The sequence below is a fragment of the Rhinatrema bivittatum genome, unplaced genomic scaffold (assembly GCF_901001135.1).
Source record: "Rhinatrema bivittatum unplaced genomic scaffold, aRhiBiv1.1, whole genome shotgun sequence".
In the NCBI taxonomy this organism is placed as follows: Eukaryota; Metazoa; Chordata; class Amphibia; order Gymnophiona; family Rhinatrematidae; genus Rhinatrema; species Rhinatrema bivittatum.
In genome coordinates, this window is record NW_021820267.1 from 1 (window position 1) to 19,975 (window position 19,975).

Here is a 19,975-nt window from a genome sequence, read left to right on the forward strand (position 1 = left end):
GTTGCGCTCCCAGGGATGTTCTTTCCTCTTGTGGACTCTGCACCTTCAGGAAAGCAAAGTCCACGCTACGAAGGCAGGCCCCGCCGGCCTCGTTTGTACCTGCGGGCCCCGTAACCTCCCCGATGGCTTCTCACTTTGTCCCCCCCCTCCCCGGCAGAGGCCCAGGCCCGCGCATCCTCTCTGCCACGTGCCTTATCTTTCTCGTGTGAGAAGGGCCTCTCCCTGCCCAGCTCTGGGAAGCTCTTGCTGGGTGTGGCAGGCCGGATTATATACGCACCACGTCTCTAGCTGATGATTAAGCATCTTGTGATTGTATTTCGGGGGCCAGATTTCAGAGCTGTTCCTGAACACACCGCCCAAACTGGGGACAGTTAGGAGAGCAGAGAGGCCCCCTCCATCCCAGATCACTGGGAAGGGGGAGAAGAGCCGGCGAGCCATGATGGAGGGAGGGAGCACAGCTTTCCATACCCTTCTCGTCCTCAGCCCCTGCGCTATCTGCCCTTTCCTGCCGTCTCTCCTCCGGTATTTGCCATCCTCAACATTTGCTGGAATCTCCTCTAGTATTTTCAGCCAGGGCAGGGCCGGCTTTAGGGCCGTGTGCCCTATGGATTTGAAGAGGTACCACGGTGCAGCGCCCTGGGGGACTCCCCTCCCAACCCCAGTCATGGAGATCAGGGCACAACCGCAGCTTTGAAAAGCAAACCACTGCTTGTGGTGTTCTGGCATTCCCCTTCTGCCCCTCTCCCCCTGTACGGGAAGGGCGCTGCTCCAGGGGATTACACAGGGCACTATTGCTGCTTAAGCCAGGCCTAAGCCTCTGCACTTACTGCATTTTGCTGGAGTCTCCTCTGGCATTTGCATGGACTAAGAGAAGGGAGATTCTCAGCTTCCACTCCCACTCTTCTCAAGTTGTGACCTTGTAAGCCATGTAAAGACGCCCTGCCTTCTGCTAGCCTGTGACTCTCTGCATGCTGTATAAAGGAGACCTGCCTTCTCTGCTAGCCTGTGACTCTGTGCATGCTGTATAAAGGAGACCTGCCTTCTGCTAGCCTGTGACTCTGTGCATGCTGTATAAAGGAGACCTGCCTTCTGCTGAGCCTGTGACTCTGTGCATGCTGTATAAAGGAGACCTGCCTTCTGCTGAGCCTGTGACTCTGTGCATGCTGTATAAAGGAGACCTGCCTTCTGCTGAGCCTGTGACTCTGTGCATGCTGTATAAAGGAGACCTGCCTTCTGCTGAGCCTGTGCCTCTGTGCATGCTGTATAAAGGAGACCTGCCTTCTGCTAGGCCTGTGACTCTGTGCATGCTGTATAAGGAGACCTGCCTTCTGCTGAGCCTGTGACCTGTGCATGCTGTATAAAGGAGACCTGCCTTCTGCTGAGCCTGTGATTCTCTGCATGCTATATAAAGGAGACCTGCCTTCTGCTGAGCCTGTGCCTCTGCATGCTTTATAAAGGAGACCTGCCTGCTGAGCCTGTGACTCTGTGCATGCTGTATAAAGGAGACCTGCCTTCTGCTGAGCCTGTGATTCCCTGCATGCTGTATAAAGGAGACCTGCCTTCTGCTGAGCCTGTGATTCCTGCATGCTGTATAAAGGAGACCTGCCTTCTGCTGAGCCTGTGATTCCCTGCATGCTGTATAAAGGAGACCTGCCTTCTGCTGAGCCTGTGACTCTGCATGCTGTATAAAGGAGACCTGCCTCTGCTGAGCCTGTGACTCTGTGCATGCTGATATAAAGGAGACCTGCCTTCTGCTGAGCCTGTGACTCTGCATGCTGATAAGGAGACCTGCCTTCTGCTGAGCCTGTGACTCTGTGCATGCTATATAAAGGAGACCTGCTTCTGCTGAGCCTGTGACTCTGTGCATGCTGTATAAAGGAGACCTGTCTTCTGCTGAGCCTGTGATCTGTGCATGCTGTATAAAAGAGACCTGCCTTCTACTGAGCCTGTGATTCTGTGCATGCTTTATAAAGGAGACCTGCCTTCTGCTGAGCCTGTGATTCTGCATGCTATATAAAGGAGACCTGCCTTCTGTGAGCCTGTGATCTGTGCATGCTGTATAAAGGAGACCTGCCTTCTGCTGAGCCTGTGATTCTCTGCATGCTGTATAAAGGAGACCTGCCTTCTGCTGAGCCTGTGATTCTGTGCATGCTGTATAAAGGAGACCTGCCTTCTGCTGAACCTGTGATTCTGTGCATGCTTATAAAGGAGACCTGCCTTCTGCTGAGCCTGTGATTCTGTGCATGCTGTATAAAGGAGACCTGCCTTCTGCTGACCTGTGATCTGTGCATGCTGTTATAAAGGAGACCTGCCTTCTGCTGAGCCTGTGATTCTGTGCATGCTGTATAAAGGAGACCTGCCTTCTGCTGAGCCTGTGACTCTGTGCATGCTGTATAAAGGAGACCTGCCTTCTGCTGAGCCTGTGACTCTGTGCATGCTGTATAAGGAGACCTGCCTTCTGCTGAGCCTGTGATCTGCATGCTGTATAAAGGAGACCTGCCTTCTGCTGAGCCTGTGATTCTCTGCATGCTGATTAAGGAGACCTGCCTTCTGCTGAGCCTGTGATTCTGTGCATGCTGTATAAAGGAGACCTGCCTTCTGCTGAGCCTGTGACTCTGTGCATGCTGTATAAAGGAGACCTGCCTTCTGCTGAGCCTGTGATTCCCTGCATGCTGTATAAAGGAGACCTGCCTTCTGCTGAGCCTGTGATTCCCTGCATGCTGTATAAAGGAGACCTGCCTTCTGCTGAACCTGTGATTCTGTGCATGCTGTATAAAGGAGACCTGCCTTCTGCTGAACCTGTGATTCCCTGCATGCTGTATAAAGGAGACCTGCCTTCTGCTGAACCTGTGATTCTCTGCATGCTATATAAAGGAGACCTGCTTTCTACATTGGTTCTACTGCCCTGTAGAGAGGGTTTGGACATCATTTCTCTGCCTCGGACCTCTAAAGAAATGAAGGAAAAAAAACACTTCCCTCCCCCTTCCCGAGCACTAATAGTAACCAGGCTACAGCTATTCCCAACCATTACATTCTCCCCTTAGAAAGTTTCTAATGGAGGTTGGAGAGAAAAGAGGAAAGGGAAAGTAGATTTTCCTCTCAAAAGATAGTCCCCACTCCCTGCATTAAAGTGTGTTTGTTTTTCTTGGATAGCTTTCAGTTTTCTATATTAAAATCCATCCCTTCCGCTCCCCCTTCCATCCCCTCGTTTCCCCTGTGCCCCACAAGAATTAATGAAAACAAGACAGCTTTCCTCCGCTGAGAAAGGTAAAGTTACAGAGGCCACGAAACCAGTCCTTACTTTGCAGCTTGGTGGGTGGGGGAACTCTGATGAGATGGTGGGGTAGGGGATTATTTGGTTTTCTAACACAGAGAGCCCTGGTGTAACAAGCACAAGGCCAGTGAAGTAAAGGTATGAGGAAAATATCTACCCCTGTCAGTTTCCTGACCTCCCACACGGCAGTGGAGTCTCCCTCATTCCTCCCATCCCTGACCTCACACATCACCATGGAGTCTCTTTCATGGCAGACACAGTAAAAAAAATAATGTTCATTACCGCTGTTTATAAAAATCCTCCTTTCCTGTCCGCGTGGGAATTGTGCTTTACGTGTGTGTGTGCGTAGTGCCTTTGTGAGGCTCTGATGGCAATCAGCACAGCAGCACCTCCAGTGCACTTGGAATCCCATCCATAACAGCTGAGCAGCATTTTAAACAGCGCTTTCATGAATACAGCTTTCGGCTGCTTACGACATTGTGTAGTAACATGGTAGAAGACAGCATACAAAGGCCATCTGCCCAGTTATTCCTGACTACACTGCAAATATATCTCTCAAATGCCAGCTGTAGAGCATGACTGCAGGGGGTTGGATTAAGTATGGGAGTTTTATGCCCAGAGCCAACGGGTAAAACAAAACTGACTTGTATAAGAAGTGAATATACTTTAAGCAGCCCAGCTTCTATGGATGATGGCTGGGATATATCCTTGCAGTGTGGATGAGAGTAACTCGGCAGAATCGATGGGGTGCTTGGCCTTTTTTTTTTTTTGCCTTCATCTACTATGTTACTAGGACCACTGTAAGATCTCTCCTTATGCTGAACAAGTTTTGTCATCTTCCTCCTTTGTACTCCACAATCTCAGGCAGATGTGCAGACAAAATTCCCCGCTTAGTTCAGCTTTCCCTTCCCATGTCTATCCACAAGCTTTGTAACAATCTAAATAGCTGCCAATACCAGCAGACTGTTGTCTGAGCTTCTGGTCTCCTAGGGGTTCCTGCGTAGGCTGCCAGACAGACCCAGCTACATGACTTCCCCGCTTCTGCTAGGACGTCTCCTTGTTACTGTACTCGCAGCCTTGTAAAGAGATCCAACTGCTAGATCATTCTGTCAACCCAGCCCTGGCCTACGGTTGCCTGGGCTTTCGTGAAGTCTTCTTACATTTCATGTGAGCCACTCACTCTGGCAACGCCAACACTCGCTGCATTGTTTGAGTAGGGCGCTTAAACACATGTCACTGTGTCATGCTGCTGCTCTCTCTTCACTTTCTTTTACAACTGAGGACCTTCTGTGCTCATCCCATGCCTTCTTAAGGATGTTGTGAAGAGTTTGCCTACGGATGGAAGCAACTGCAGCAAAAAAAAGAAACCATGGCCCGCATTTGGCGTTTCCAAATGAGACAATGAGAAAGCAAAACGCTTCTGTTCAGGGAGAGGACCAGGGATAGTGCTTGAGGCGCAAGAGAAAACGTACACCCAAAGGAAATACCGGCAGAGGGGCTCTGGTTTTTAATCCCTGACGTGCCGCTCATTACTGCAGGTAACGCCGACAGGCTGCAAAGCAAGTGGTGGGGAGGCCCTGCCGGCCATCTCGTCCCTCACTTGCTCATTCTCTTCCCCCTTCTCCGGGCATTGCTCTCTTGCAGCGGCGGTTTGCAGCTGAACGCACAGGGGCTGACGCAGCAAAACGCGTGCCGGGAAAAAGGCGCCAGTATTGAGCGCTGGTCGTCTTGAACGTTGCATGGGGCAGCCGCATCCCCTGGGCGACCGGTGCAATATTTAAATGACGGGCAGCATGGAAATGGGCGCGCAGAAGGAAAACCGGGCCGCATCCAAAGCACGCGCCCAACTGTGCAGAAACCCGTGCGCTAGGCATGCATCGGCCCCCTCAAGTAGTAGATGCTCTGCCTCGCCTCTTTGCCAGACCCCAGGCCAGCAGTGGTAGCAGGAGAGTCACTTCTAGGTGGGAAAAGCCGCTGGCGGCTGCAACTTTGGCTGTCCTGCTCCATTAACTGTTTCCCTGTCTCCTTTCCAAGAATGTTTGTACCCAGAGCACTTAGCTAGTCCCACCTGAATGTCTGGGTACAGCCGGACAGCAACTGGACAAAGGACCTTCTGTCCTCCAAGGAATCCCTCCCGCCAGCTGCACATGGAGGGTCCGGTACTGAAAGGCCTTTAGCTGGATAAGGAGGTGACAAGACTCATTTCTGGGAAAACATCAGTAAAAGGAGGAAGAGCAGAGGTGGGACACTAAGATAGAGTGGAGACCAGAAAATAGCAGAAATGATAAGGTAAAATTAGGTTACTTACCTGCTAGTTTTCTTTCCTTGGGTCCTGCCAGACCAGTTCAGACACATGGGTTTTTATTTCCTACCAGCAGATGACGTAGATAAAGAAGAAAAGGTTTGCTGGAAACCAGTCCATGTAAAAAACGGTGCCATCTGTAGTCTTTTATTATTATTCTATCAACTCTAAACCCCCACAAGTAGGGTTGAGTAAATAGAAAACATGTAGGTGAACCTTAGAAAACCTGACCCTTTTACTGAGGTCTGAAAACCAAGAACCAACACTTCATAGCATAACACACTGTTTAGACTATGTACACAGAAGTGCAGGATACATGCCATTTGGGCAGGACTCTGAACTGGTCCGGTAGGACTCAAGGAATGAAAAGTAGTAGGTAAGAAACCTAATTTTATCTTCCTCACTATCCAACCAGACCAGTCCAGATACATGGAATGTACCCAAGCCATACTTAACCTGTGAGGGACCCGAAAATCCCTGCTGTCAAGATGCTCCCCGAAATTGCGGCTGCCTCCCTAGCTTGCACATCTAAATGATAATGCTTGGGAAAAAAGAGGACCAAGCTGCCGCCTTGCAAATGTCCTATGGTGAGACCAACTTATATACAGCCCAAAAGGCTGTTGCGCTAATGGAATGCGCCATGAATCCCTCAAAAACCATCTGCCCTTTGCAAATATATCCTGTAGCAATAGCTTTCTTAATTTATCTAGTATTAGTAGTCTTAGAAGATTTCTTCCCTTTCTTGTGTCTGCTAAACAGTACAAATAGATGACCTGATCTGTGAAAAAACATTTATCACCTTTAGATACCTTAATACAGGGATTCTCAAACTTTTCACCAATGTGACCCCATTTTAGCCCTTGAAAATTTACATGACCCCAGAGGATGAGCAAACGGATTAGCAGGATCCGGCTCCCTCAAGCAAACACTCCAGACTTACCCTCCGTACACTTCAGGGTATCCTGCACCTCGGACCTCGGGTCCCTTTCCTCTTCAACTACCAAAGAGGCCGATACAGTATAGTGCACTCCGGCGGAGCGCACTGTTAACCCGCGATTGGACGCACGTTTTGGACGCGCTATTACCCCTTACTGAATAAGGGGTAAAGCTAGCTCGTCCAAAACGCGCGTCCAACCCCCCCCCCCTCCCGAACCTAATAGCGCCTGCAACATGCAAATGCATGTCGATGGCCCTATTAGTTATTCCCACTTGATACAGAAAGGAAAATGTGCAGCCAAGCTGCACATTTTACTTTCAGAAATTAGCGCCTACCCAAAGATAGGCGCTAATTTCTCCGGGCACTGGGAAAATGCACAGAAAAGCAGTAAAAACTGCTTTTCTATGCACCCTCCGACTTAATATCATGGCGATATTAAGTCGGAGGTCCCGAAAGTTAAAAAAATAGAAAAAAAAATTTGAAATCGGCTCGCGGGTCGAAAACTGGACGCTCAGTTTTGCCGGCGTCCGGTTTCCGAACCCGTGGCTGTCAGCGGGCTCAAGAACTGACGCCAGCAAAATTGAGCGTCGGCTGTCAAACCCGCTGACAGCCACTTCTCCTGTCCAAAAAGAAGCGCTAGGGATGCACTAGTGTCCCTAGCGCCTTTTTTTACCGCCGGCCCTAATTATAATAAATTAAAATACTGTATTGCGCGCACAGGAGAGTGACCTGTGCACGCGCCGGGAGAGCACCCGCTCTCCCACGATTTTACTGTATCGGCCTGAAAGGAAGTTATCAGCACTGCTGCTCTGTGAGTATCACTACGCTCCAGCTCTCCTCATTCCACCCTTCAGGTTCACAGCTTATCCCGCGCTGCGGAACACTACTGGACCTTTGCTCCATCTGGGTGAGACCATCTACTACAGAGACTGTCTGAGCTTACTGTGTTATCGCTGGACTACAGTACTGTCCGTTCCTTGGGCAAGATTCAACTCTTCAACAGCAGTATAATAAAGCTTTCTCTCCTCAGTGTCTGCTTACTAGAGTCTAGCCAATCGTTGTGGTTCCCCACGGGGCCCCTCCCTATGGGAGGAGTCATCGCCACTTCGACCAAGAGTCCACAATATGCCACAAACCCAGCAGTCTGTTTCAATATCCTGGTCAGGTAGATGGTGGTATACCTCCACTGCTATAGCCTTCCTCATAATGCATGGAGATTTCAAAGTGCAGGCTATTTCCTGCAGAACTGTTATCCTAATTGATTCTAAGCCATCCTTCGTATATAGTGCCACTCCACTCTGTCATACCAATATATTTTGTACCCTGGTATCAAAGAGGGTCTCCCATTTGCTATACTTTTTCCACTATATCTTCATTAAATGCCATACCCTCTTATTTGCAAATCTTATTTTTTTAGACTTCTGATATTTGTGGTTAGTGCAGTTAGTGAAGCTGGATTTAAAAAAGGATTGGATAAGTTCTTGGAGGAGAAGTCCATTACCTGCTATTAATTAAGTTGATTTAGAAAATGGCCACTGCTATTACTAGCATCAGTAGCATGGGATATACTTAGTTTTTGGGTACTTACCAGGTCCTTATGAACTGGATTGCCCACTGTTGGAAACAGGATGCTGGGCTTGTTGGACCCTTGGTCTGACCCAGTATGGCATGTTCTTATGTCCCATCTCTCAACCTCCACTCTCTTTTGTAGATCCTCTTCCTCAACCTCCACCCCCTCCACAGGAAGCTCCTCACTTAAGCTCCTCCCTGATAGTGTCTGAAGTACCGAAAGAGTTGTGATGAGGACCTGTGGTTCTAAACATAATACAAACACAGGGGGCCTGTGGCAGTAAAACAAAATACTGAGCGCAGGGGATAACCAGAACAGGCCTAGAAGGAAGGCAGCTCCTATAGAATATTCCTGGCTAAACACTGAGCTGAGACAAAGCTGTGTGAGTACTGAGGGAAGCAGTACAAACTGTGAGCAGAGAGAGTACATTGTCTGAAGGTAAAGGCAGTCTACTGTAGTGTATATGATTGAAGCTGTGAATAAAGATCTAATGTTTTAAGAAAGGCTGGAGTCAGACTAGTTTATGTCTCCAGGCCTCTGGGAATCATCGCTCATTCCCACATATGGTGTCATGCATGGGATTTTTCTAAAGTTTTGCACAGGAAAAAAAAAAAAAACTGCCTCCAAAAAGTGTCTGGAGTTCAGAAAGAGTTATGAAGAGGACTTGTGGTTCTAAACATAGTACAGAACACGGGGGGTCTGTGGCACTAAATCAAAATACAGAGTGCAGGGTTGCACCGAACACTGTAGCGTGTAAAAGGGTGTGGCTTCGAAGCTGCCCTCTTCCAGCAAGCAAGCCACTCTGCAGGGAAGGTGTGCAGCCACGAGAGAAAACCTAGAGTGGAGCAGCCAGGGTACTGCAGCACCAGAATGCAGCAGTCTGAGAATATGACTGAAGGAAGCTGGCAAGCACCGATCCAGAATATCCAGGAGGGACATAGGAAATTACAAGAGAGTCTTGCAAGGAGTCAGTGGGCCTGGGCTGAGCAAAATTGGAACCAGGAAGCACACTGGGCCATGGTCAAATTCTATTTGGAGGGGAGCCTTGTGGCCTTGTCAAGAAGTGGTGACACAGAGTGCCCAGGTGACCAGCAGGCTGCAAAACCAATTGGCCAAAGGTTGGTGCTACAGGTGATCCTAAGGAAGACCATGTAGGGTGCCCAGACATTACCAGGAGTCCAGAGAATGCTCACGTGAGAAGCCCCGAGAAGGGGGCAGTAAAAAACCCTGAGAGAGGGTTCACAGAGACCCATGGAGAGGGCAACATAGGCTGCCCAGGAGGAGGCATTATTGAGAGGTTGGAAGTCGTCGCTACAAGACATCCCGAGAAAGACCCTCTAGGGTGCCCAAACACTACCAGGAGTCCAGAGACAACTACCATGAGAAGCCCAAAGCGAGAGGATATGGAAAGGCAAGAGAGAGATGCCATGGAGAGCCCAGAGGGTGGTGCTACGGAGACCCCAGCGAATGAGGCTGTGGAGGAGCCAGAGACCAGGGTGGGCAAGTGGCCAGAGTGTACAGAAGAGGAAACCATGGAAAGCCCAGAGCAAGACACTGCAGAGAACCCAGAGGAAAAGTCCACGAAGAGCCCAGAGGAGGCACTGTGAGTGATGCTATGGAGGAGCCAAGAAGGGGCTCTACATCAGAGACGCCAGATGCCATGAAGCGGGTTCAGCTGGTTATAGAGGAACCAGCACTGATGGTTCACTAGCCGGTCCATAAAGCTCCATCGAGGTGGAATTTGAACCCAGAGTCAGCAAAGGATTTAGTTAAAGGACTGGGGATGCACACTACCCGAACAGCACACTAGATGGTGGTTGGAACGCTGTTGAGGTCAACCCTAAGAGATGAGAGTGAGCATGTCACTAGTTCCCCTTTTCCAAGCATAGCTGGTGGGAGGCCAGAGAAAGGGGAATAGGATGACTTGGACTCTCTTGGATGGGATCCAGGAGGGAGTAGGGATGCTTGGCCTGACAGGTCAAGCTGAGGGGATGGGTATGTGAGGCAGTGCTCCTAGTGTTCTCCTATTTACCTGTGCAGGACCAGGCTAGATGCCTGTTCCACCTTAAATTCCTTAAGGAGAGTTTGCTCTATGGGCAAGATCCTATAGGGCAGGTGGGGCTCAGAGAGCGTAACCAGGATTGGGGAATAAGAGCTGAGACCCAGGTGGAAATAACCAGATCAGGCCCAGGTCTCCAGGAGGAAGGCAGTTCCTGTAGAATATTCCTGTCCAAACAATGAGCTGAGATGAAGCAGTGTGAATAATGAGGGAAGCAGTACAAACTGTGAGTACAGAGAGTACACTGGCTGAAGGTAAAGGCAGTCTACTGTAGTGTAAATGACTGAAGATGTGACTTAAGATTTAATGTTTTAAGAAAGGCTGGACTAGACTAGTTTATGTCTCTAGGCCTCTGGGAATCACCACTCATTCCCACTTGGCAAGTCGCAGGACAGCCCCACAACCAACTGCACTCACCCCGGGGTGCCGCCGACCTGCTCGATGCCAAGCCTTCATCTTCACGGCTGGCACACTGCCGCTGTCGTGCGTGCCATAGGTGAAGGTGCGCACATTCTCACCTCTGATATGGGCCTCACGGCGGAAAAGCCCTGGCAGCATTGCCTGATGACATCATGGAAAGCTGCCATCTTAAGCCCAGTCATACCATTCCTCAGGGCATCAACAACAGGTCCCTCTGCATTGCAGTGGGTGAGCTTTGTGCTCCTGTGCCTCGACTCTTCGTCTCCTTGCTGGTTCCTTGTCTCCTTGCCTCCTTGTTGCATCCTTCCCCTTCGTTGTCTTGCCCTGCCCTGTTTTGGTTGCCCTGTTTCATATCCCCTGCCTGGACCTTTCCTTGTCCTGTTTGTCTTAGCTTCTACTGACTATTCTTCTGCCTTGTCCTATCTATCGTGCCGATTCTCTGATTCTGACCTTCTGCTTTGGATTCCGACTTTGCTCCTGTGTTACCACCTGCCTTGACTCTTGGCCTGATCCCGGATACTGTCTGCTCACTGCTAGCCCTGACTGCTGCCCGAATCTTGATTTCATCCAACTTGCTCCTTATGGGACTTTTGCATAAGCCTTACTGGGCCCTGGAACCCAAGGGCTCAATCAGCAATGAATGGGGCCTCATAGAGATGAAGCTCCAGCTCCTGTCCCAGTAACTACGAGTCTACCACCTGTTAGGGTGGGCCCAGCAAGTCCACCTGCTAGGCTGCATCAACACATCACAGCAGAAGGGCTCACATCCATGACAAACACTTTCCCTTTCAAGTATTGAATCAGGCCCCCTAGATTCTCCAAGGCATGAGAGGGCTGGAGCTTGCTTTTGGGGAAATGATGACCCAACACAGTTGTTTCAACAGCTGAATTGCTCAGGCAATTGCCTGACAACCTTCAACTCTGATTTCACCTGGAATCAACCAGTCATCGAAATAAGGATGAACCAAAACTCCTTCCCTGCGAAGCGCTAACCTTGGTGAAAGTCCTTGGTGCCCAAAAAGGAGAAGCCTGAAACTAGTAATGACCCTCCAGGACCAGAAATCTGAGGAACCTTTGATGATCCCTTCGAATCGAGATGTGCAGACAGACCAGGTGCTAGCTTTTTTTGTTGCCCTTTGCGAAGAATTACTGTGCTGCCTCCCCTCCCCACCCCTTTCATTCAGCCTCTGACCACCAAAAAAAAGCCCAGCTCCCTTCAGAGATCTAAACATTAAAAACTGACACCGCCCCCACCCCCCCCCCCCCCCCCCCCAGATCTTCACCCTCTCCCCTGAAACCCATTGCGATTGCAAGGGTATATAGGTGCTCTGGGCAAACCTCACAACCTACCAGACACTGCCCCCTTACCTAGCCCTCTCCATGCATCCTTTTAATAATTATGCATTTATAATAGATTTTGCATGAAAAGAACAAATACAGTCTTCTGAGATTAAAAAAAAAAATCACTTATATTATGTTACATTTGCATGCACTGCTGTGATGCATGCAAATGTCCCACAGCAAAAAGACACTTGAAACCCATATGATATTAGGCCTATTGTAACACATGTTGGGTGTGTGCTTGACCCTCAGAAAGCCATGAGTAAACTGAATAACAGTTATAATATAATCAACCTCCCATAACAAAACAGCATTTACTGCTAGCACTCAAACCGTATCAACCCTATCTATGAAAAAGCAACACTGCAAATATTATAACAGGCCCTGAAACACCAATACACCTCCTATTAGGAAAATATCTCACCTCAGTCACACATGCAGAACACAAACAGCCCCTTACCAAATACAGAATGGAGCAACCATAAAGTATAAATAGAAACATACAGGCAAAACTGCACTGGAAACCACAACAAGACAAACTCTTTATGCAGTGCCAACAATAGAAAAACAAAACCTTCACCATTCCTCAAACATAAAACAATAAAATCAATAAATATAATAAATACATAATCATATTAGTAAAAACATACTAATAAAAAGAATATTTCAAACAGCTGATGAATAGAATATTCAATAATTAAAAACTTACATACATTTTTTAAAATTTTCCAAATACCAATAAAATATTTCAAAACAGCAGACAAATGAAATACCCCAAAAAAACCTAAGAAGAAAAAAAATCATGTTTTCCATACCTGGGAACTTTTGATTTCCAGTCACACTGAGATTGTCGTGGATTAGTGGGAGCGGGGGCACAGACTTTCTCTCTCTCTTATTTAGAAACACACGCACATACACACACGCTCCCTTTCTGTCACGGGCATATGCTCACACATTCTCTCTTGCACAAATGCTAACACACATACACACACAAGCTCCTTCTCACATACACAAACACAGACACAGGCTCTCCCCCGCCCCCCCCCCCCCCCACACACACACACACATACACTCAGGATTTTTCTTTCTCTCCCCCCAAAACACATACATTTTCAGGCTTTTCTCTCACATATACATGATTGCTCTCTCTCTTACACAATGCAGGCTCTCCCACGCAATCCAGAGTATCTCTTACCACAATCTTTTTCTTTACTGAATGAAAGGGGGGAAACCATGAATGCATATGTCACCGGTTGGAGCAATTCTAATTCGTAGCCTTTTCTTATAACTGACAGAACCCACTGGTCTGTAGTATTATGGGTTCACGCGCCATAAAATTCGGACAATCACCCTCCTATTTGTCTAGGTGGAAAGTGAACCCTTTGCCCGTCATTGCAAACTTTTGTCATCTCATTTCCAGCCACTGACACCATCCCTAGTACCTCTCCAACTAGTACAAAAGGACTTAGACTTGTCCTCAAATTGTCTCTGTGGATAAGTAGCCGATGAAGCCAAAGACTTTCCATGTCAGTAGGGCCTCTTCTCTCCAAAAACTTTGGCCCTATTGGAAAATCCCTTACGAATCCCCTTGGGTTAGTCCTCAGGCAACGTAGGGGCTTTGATTCACCCATATGCATCACTAGCTTCTCCAGATCCCTCTTCTGAAAAGTAGCTTTCCCTAAAAGGGAAACTTTCCCAACCGCGACTTAGACCAGACATCCTCCGTCCAATTACGTAGCCATAGCAGGCGCCTCTGGTGAAGATCATAGAGCGCCTCTGCAATAAAGGGAAGGTCGGCCCTCCGGCCCCTTTGCCTCTCTTTCTGTCAGACTGTCCTCTGCAGAGCTACCGGGACCTGCTGAGCACAGCGCAAACAAGCCCTAGACATATAACTACCACAAATCGAGAGGCTATCCGAGATCTTACCTGGTGAGAAGCCCATTTTCCTGTGTTCTTTCTTGGCCTGGGAGAGTCGGACGCCGGGCTCCGCCCAACGTCACAAGGAGGCACCGAAGAACTGTGTATAAATTGCGCTCCTCCTTGCGGCGGCGGCGCCGAGCCGGTGCGTTACCGAAGCCGCGCGTGCCCCAACTTCGCCTGACTTCGATTGATTTCGATTGTTTCTCAAGGACTTGGATTGATTGGAAATTTTTCTTGTTTTCTCCGGGAAAAGGAAATAGCATCATAGGTCAAATTTTGTTGAGTTTCCTATTTCATCATGCCTGTAAAGAGAAAGAGGAAAATTCGGGTTTTCCCTCCAGAGCCTGTGCCCTCTATCTCAACGCAGCTGGAAATTCAGAAATTTTTGACACAGCTGGGTAAAAAGGGAGTCGATGACCCCGTTGGAGCTACCTTAGTAGGAGATACAAGAAGCTCCCTGGAAGAGGCATCCCTTAGCCCTGATATTAGACCTCCTCCCGTCCAATGCACCAACGAGGAACAGACAGCCCAACCACTTACCCTAAGCAAGGAAGAAGAGGTAGGGCAGGAGGGTGCTATTTCCTTGAATTTTGAAGAACTGGAGCGAATGACAACAAGGCCTGAAAAGGTAACTCTCGAGGCAATTTGGGATGCAGTGAAAAGTATGAGTAATGCTGTAATTAGGACTGGAAAAAAAGATGGATTCAATGTCTTCTGATTACCAAGGAAATGTACAATCTAACCAGATAAAATATGATGAGATCTCTAGGAAGGTAAATGAAAATGAGAAAAATATACAATCTATGCAAAAGTTAAATCTAATGGTTGTTAAAGACCAATTATCTTCATCTCATCGTTTAGAACTATTGGAAAATAGAGCTCGTCATTTAAACATTAGAATTACAAATTTTCCTCAGGTTTTGGGCGAGCTTCCATATATTTCATTTAAAAGATATCTTAAAGAGGTATTGTCTTTTTCAGAGGAAGAAATTCCATCCATAAATATGTGTCATTTTTTCCTAAAAAATATTCAATACCATCTAACCTTTCAAATTTTTTGGAAGACTCTACTCGATGTGATTCATAGGAATACTCTACTTGTTTCCTTTATTGTAGCTAAAGATATAAGCAATTTAATGAAAAAATATTTTCAGAAGTTTCCTACTTTATTTCATGGTCAGATTGTAAAAATGTACCCAGATTTAGCTCCCATAACAAGAATACGGCGCAGAGAGTTTCTTTTGTTAAGACAAAAGTAATTTCATTGGGTTTTACCTTTTTTCTGCGCTACCCTTGTAGATGTGAGATTAAAAAAGGGGAGTATGAATATGTTTTTTCCAAATCGAACAACTTCAACAGTTTGTGGAGGCTCAACAACCCACTGCATCCACACCATTGCCTAACATTATACCATCTGATGAGATGTTACAGAGTATTGAGCATATATCATGAGGCTGATTAGTAAAGATTCCAGTTTTGACTATGTAAGCTTGTACAAATTTAAGGTTATTCTTGTTTGATTAATCTCCTTTAAATTTCCTAATGTTCCTTCTTAGCCTCTAATGTTTTCCTTTATTGGATAAATTAGCCTATATTTTTAAATTTCAGATATACAATGTGTGAATTGTATTTTTTTTTAATAATTAGGAAGATATTGTTTTGTGTGTGGAAATATTGAAAAATTGTTTCTGTATATTTGAAATGTGAAAATCAAGAAATATAGAATTTAAAAAAAAAAAACTACCACAAATCGCCATGCGAAGCACCAAGGTAGAAACCACAAATACCTGCTTAAAATAGACCTCAGTCTTTCTACCTCGAACATACTTCAAGGCCACACTCCCTTCCATGTGAATCATCATTGTCTTGGGGAATCTCAGCTGCTCTAAAGCCTCATCTGGAAGTGGATAGCGTTTACCCATGGCTCACCCCACCTTCAGCCCATGACTCCGGAGTTTCCCACTCTGCAGAGATCAAGGCCTTTCCCACCCTGTGAAAATGGAATGCCTCAGCTGGGCCCTGAAACCTTCTAAAATGGGATTTTCCCCATCCTGTACCAGTTTCGCCTGCTGTTCCTGAGTAACTGGCAGTTCTTTTCTCTTAAACAAACAGACCACCCTGGGGTTGTCTCCTTCTGCTACCTGGATTTTGCCCTCCTTCAGGCTTGCTGTCCAGCTCTTTTCCGACCGCAAACTCCTCAGAGGCACCTCCACCAATGCCGCGTCCCCCTCAGGGTCCAGTTTTCATCTGGCCCTCTTGGCTTGAGAGGGGCCTAAAGGAGAATTCCCTATGCAGATGGCATCAACACTACAAACACAGGTGAAAACACCTTTGAGGACAATGGACCTCCCCCATCCCTTGCTCTGAGGTCCACAACTGACTCATCCCTTGGAACTATCGAGTCTCCCATGGGGGGAAAGCACTGGGAGCTCTGCAACAACTCCTTGCCATTCTTGGCAATTGTCAGAGCCAGATTCCAAGATGGCTGCCATTTCTGTTCTGTTTGGGTCCCCCCTGCAGGGCTGATATCAAAGACTGACCTCCCTTTGCGGATCAGGGACCACCTCCTTTTCTCCCCCACTGGGGATTCTCATGAATGCCCCTCTCCTCCCCTGGTACGGGCCCAATGGGAGCACGCTCCTACACCAGCCCTCTCAGGCTGGGCAAGTTTTCCTGCACGCCGTGGAGGAGGCCATGTTTTCAGGCGCCACACAGCTGGGAAAAATAAAACTGCTCCTCTCCTTGCTCTCTTACCTCTGTGCTGTTTCTCCAGCCCCTGCTGCCAGTCGAGAGAGGCCCAGCAAACTGATCCCCTGGCCACTGCATCCTGCTGCTTTCCTATTTTTTATTTTTTTTTTTTAGAAACTTTATCCTTGGCACATAAGTAATGCAAAAAAAAAAACAGAGTACTTCCCTGAAAGCTAAATCGCGAAAGAATCAATTTCTGCACCTTAGTTTAGCCCAACAGCCAGGGGATAAGAGGAGGGAAAGAGGGAACCTGCACCACTGGTTTTCAGTCGTCCCCCCCCAGTAACCGGGATCAAGCCAGATAGAGGTCACTGACCTCCCTGCTTGTCCCTACTCAACTGGGTGGGAACCAAATCCACTTACACCTTTTGGAAACTCTTCATTCACCACATTTTCCGATTGCAGATTTTGGCACCTCAATCGATTTTTAGACCAGTGTGTTCACGAGGAGCGTAGCCAGGCAATTAGGTGCCTAAGGCCAAATGAAAAGCCGCGCCCTCACTCATTCACTAAAACATGACACTACGAGGTAGGAGACTGTCAAATGTTTGCACAGCAATGGCCAAGGCCGGGACAGTCTTGCACCCCTATCCCAGCTTGTCACATCCTCCCTACACACATTTATACATTTATAATAACAGATTTTACATGAAAAAGGATATTCAAAGTACAGTCTTCTGAGATGAACTATCACTTACAATATGTATGTTATATTTACATGCAATGCTATGATGCCAACTAGAAAACCCTGCAAAAAAAGCAAAACAGTCCCTTGAACCATATGATATTAGGGCTACTAAATACATCATGGGCATGGGCCTGGCCCTCTGAAAGCCACAAGAAAACAGAATTACAATACAATGCACTTTCTATATCAAAACAGCACTAACTGCCAGCACTCAAGCAGCAACAACCCTACCTATGAAAAGGTAAAAAAGCAAACATGTCAACAGGCCCTAAAAACTAAAACACCCCCTATTAGGAAAACAGAACAAGTCAAGCTGCTATAGATCTCTACATAGAAACATATACTCTAGTAGAATACCTCTCCTTGGTCACACATGCAGAATACAGTCAGACCTTCACCAAATACAGAATAAACAAACCATAAAATATAAATGGAAAAGTGCAGTCAAAAACTGAGCTGGAAATCGCAAGAAGCCAGACTCTGAATGCAGTGCAACAATGGAAAAAATAAACATTACCATTCCTCATGAAACAATAAAATCACTAAATATAAATTTCATTAATACTAATAAAAACACATGAATAAAGAATGTAATTCAACACAGCTAACAAATAAGAATAACAACCAATAATTAAAAACTTATAGAAACATTTTTTGAACACCAATAAATATTTCAAAACAGACACATTAAATAACACCTAATAATTAAAACACATAAAGATTTTTTTAAATCCCCTGCTTTCCATACCGGGGAACTTTTGATGTACAGATGCCTTGAGATTGTCATGGATTTGCAGGAAGAGAGGCAGAGGATTTATTGCACACAAATTTTCAGCTCTCTCACACACATGTACACTCACATACATATGTATGCTCTCTCACACACACACATGATTTTCTTCACTCTTCCACTCACACATGTACGTGCTCTTTCACACACACATGCTCTCCCTTTCTCTCACATATATGTTCTCACACATGCACACACCCTCTCACACATACTCATGCACACATATACACATACACACATGCTATTTCATTCTCTTACACATGCTCTCTCACACATACATGCAGGCACACACAGTCTCCCATTTTCCCACACTCTCAGACATGCATATGCTGTCTCTCTCTCTCACACACACACACACACACACACACACACACTCACACACACTCTAACTCCCTGCCCCCTTGAAATAGCAGTAGCAGTTTCCTTCACCCCTCACAGCCAAAATGACTACTTCTTGGGGTGACCCGGCTCTGGCCTAGAGCTCCTTCCTGCAGAGCAAGTTGTGCCAATCTTCCTCTTCTAAGCCCTGTTGACGATTCTGGCAGAGTTGCAGCATTGCTCCTACTCCTCAGGCTCCGCAGGTGATTCTGGCAGGGTTGCAGTGTTGCTCCTCCTCCTCAGGCCCTGCCAGTGATTTTGGCAGGGTTGTGGCACTGCTCCTCATCCTTAGGCCTCGCCAGCGATTCCAGCAGGGCCGCGGTGCTGCTCCTCTTCATGACGACATTACTTCAGGTAGTGGCGCCTATGGCTGAGGCAATATTGGCTATAGGCACACTAAAGCCCTGCCAGATGGGATACATCTTAGAGATGTCCTGGCAGCTCTGCTGGCTGACCTTTTCAATGCTTCTTTGGAGTCTGGAGTAGTTCTGGAGGACTGGAAAAGGGTGGATGTGGTTCCTATTCAAACAAGTGGAAGTAAGGAGAAGGCTGGGAACTACAGGCCAGTTAGTCTGACCTCTGTGGTGAGCAAATTAATGGAATCGCTGCTAAAAGAGAGGATAGTGCAATTTTTTGAATTCAATGGCTTGCAATATCTGAGGCAGCATGGTTGTACCAGAGGTAAATCTTGTCAGATGAATCTGATCAATTTCTTTGATTGGGTGATCAGAGTGTTAGATCAAGGGAGAGCTCTAGACCTAGTAAACTTGGATTTCAGCAAGGCCTTTGACACGGTTCAGCACAGAAGACATAAATTAATTGTGCGCCCTTGGTTTAGATGCTAGAGTGACTGATTGGGTTAGAAATTAGCTGAGTGGCAGGTGACAAAGGGTAGTGGTAAATGGAGTTTCTCAGAGGCGGGGGTTGTTACTAGCAGTGAGCCTCAGGGATCGGTCCTTGGATTGTTTGTTTTTTTTCAACATTTTCATGAATGACATAGAGGAAGGTTTGTCGGGAAAGGTTTGTCTTTTTGCTGATGATACCAAAATCTGTAACAGGATGGACAGCCAGAAAGGCATGGAAAACATGAAGAGGGATCTAGTGAAGCCCAAGAAATGATCTAAAGTCTGGCAGCTAAGATTTAATGCTAAAAAATGCAGAGTAATGCATTTAGGATGCAAAAACCCAAGGGAAAGGTACAGTATTTATTTATTTATTTAACAGCTTTTAATATACCGGCGTTCGTGTGGCACCCGGTTCACAATGAACTTGAGACAGGATGGAATTACAAAAAACAGGGAGCGGGGGGAGGGAGCAGGCATGTGAAAAGGGAGCCGGGGGAGGGTGGGATAGACAGCGAGGAAGAAGAGGAGTATTGGAGGTGAAATTCTTCTAAGCTCAAAGGACAAGCGGGATCTGGGGGTAATTGTATCTGATGATCTTAAGGTGGCCAAACAGGTGGATAAAGCAACGGTCAAAGCCAGAAAGATGCTTGACTGCATGGGAAGAGGAATGGTCAGCAGAAAAAGGGAGGTGATATTGCCCCTG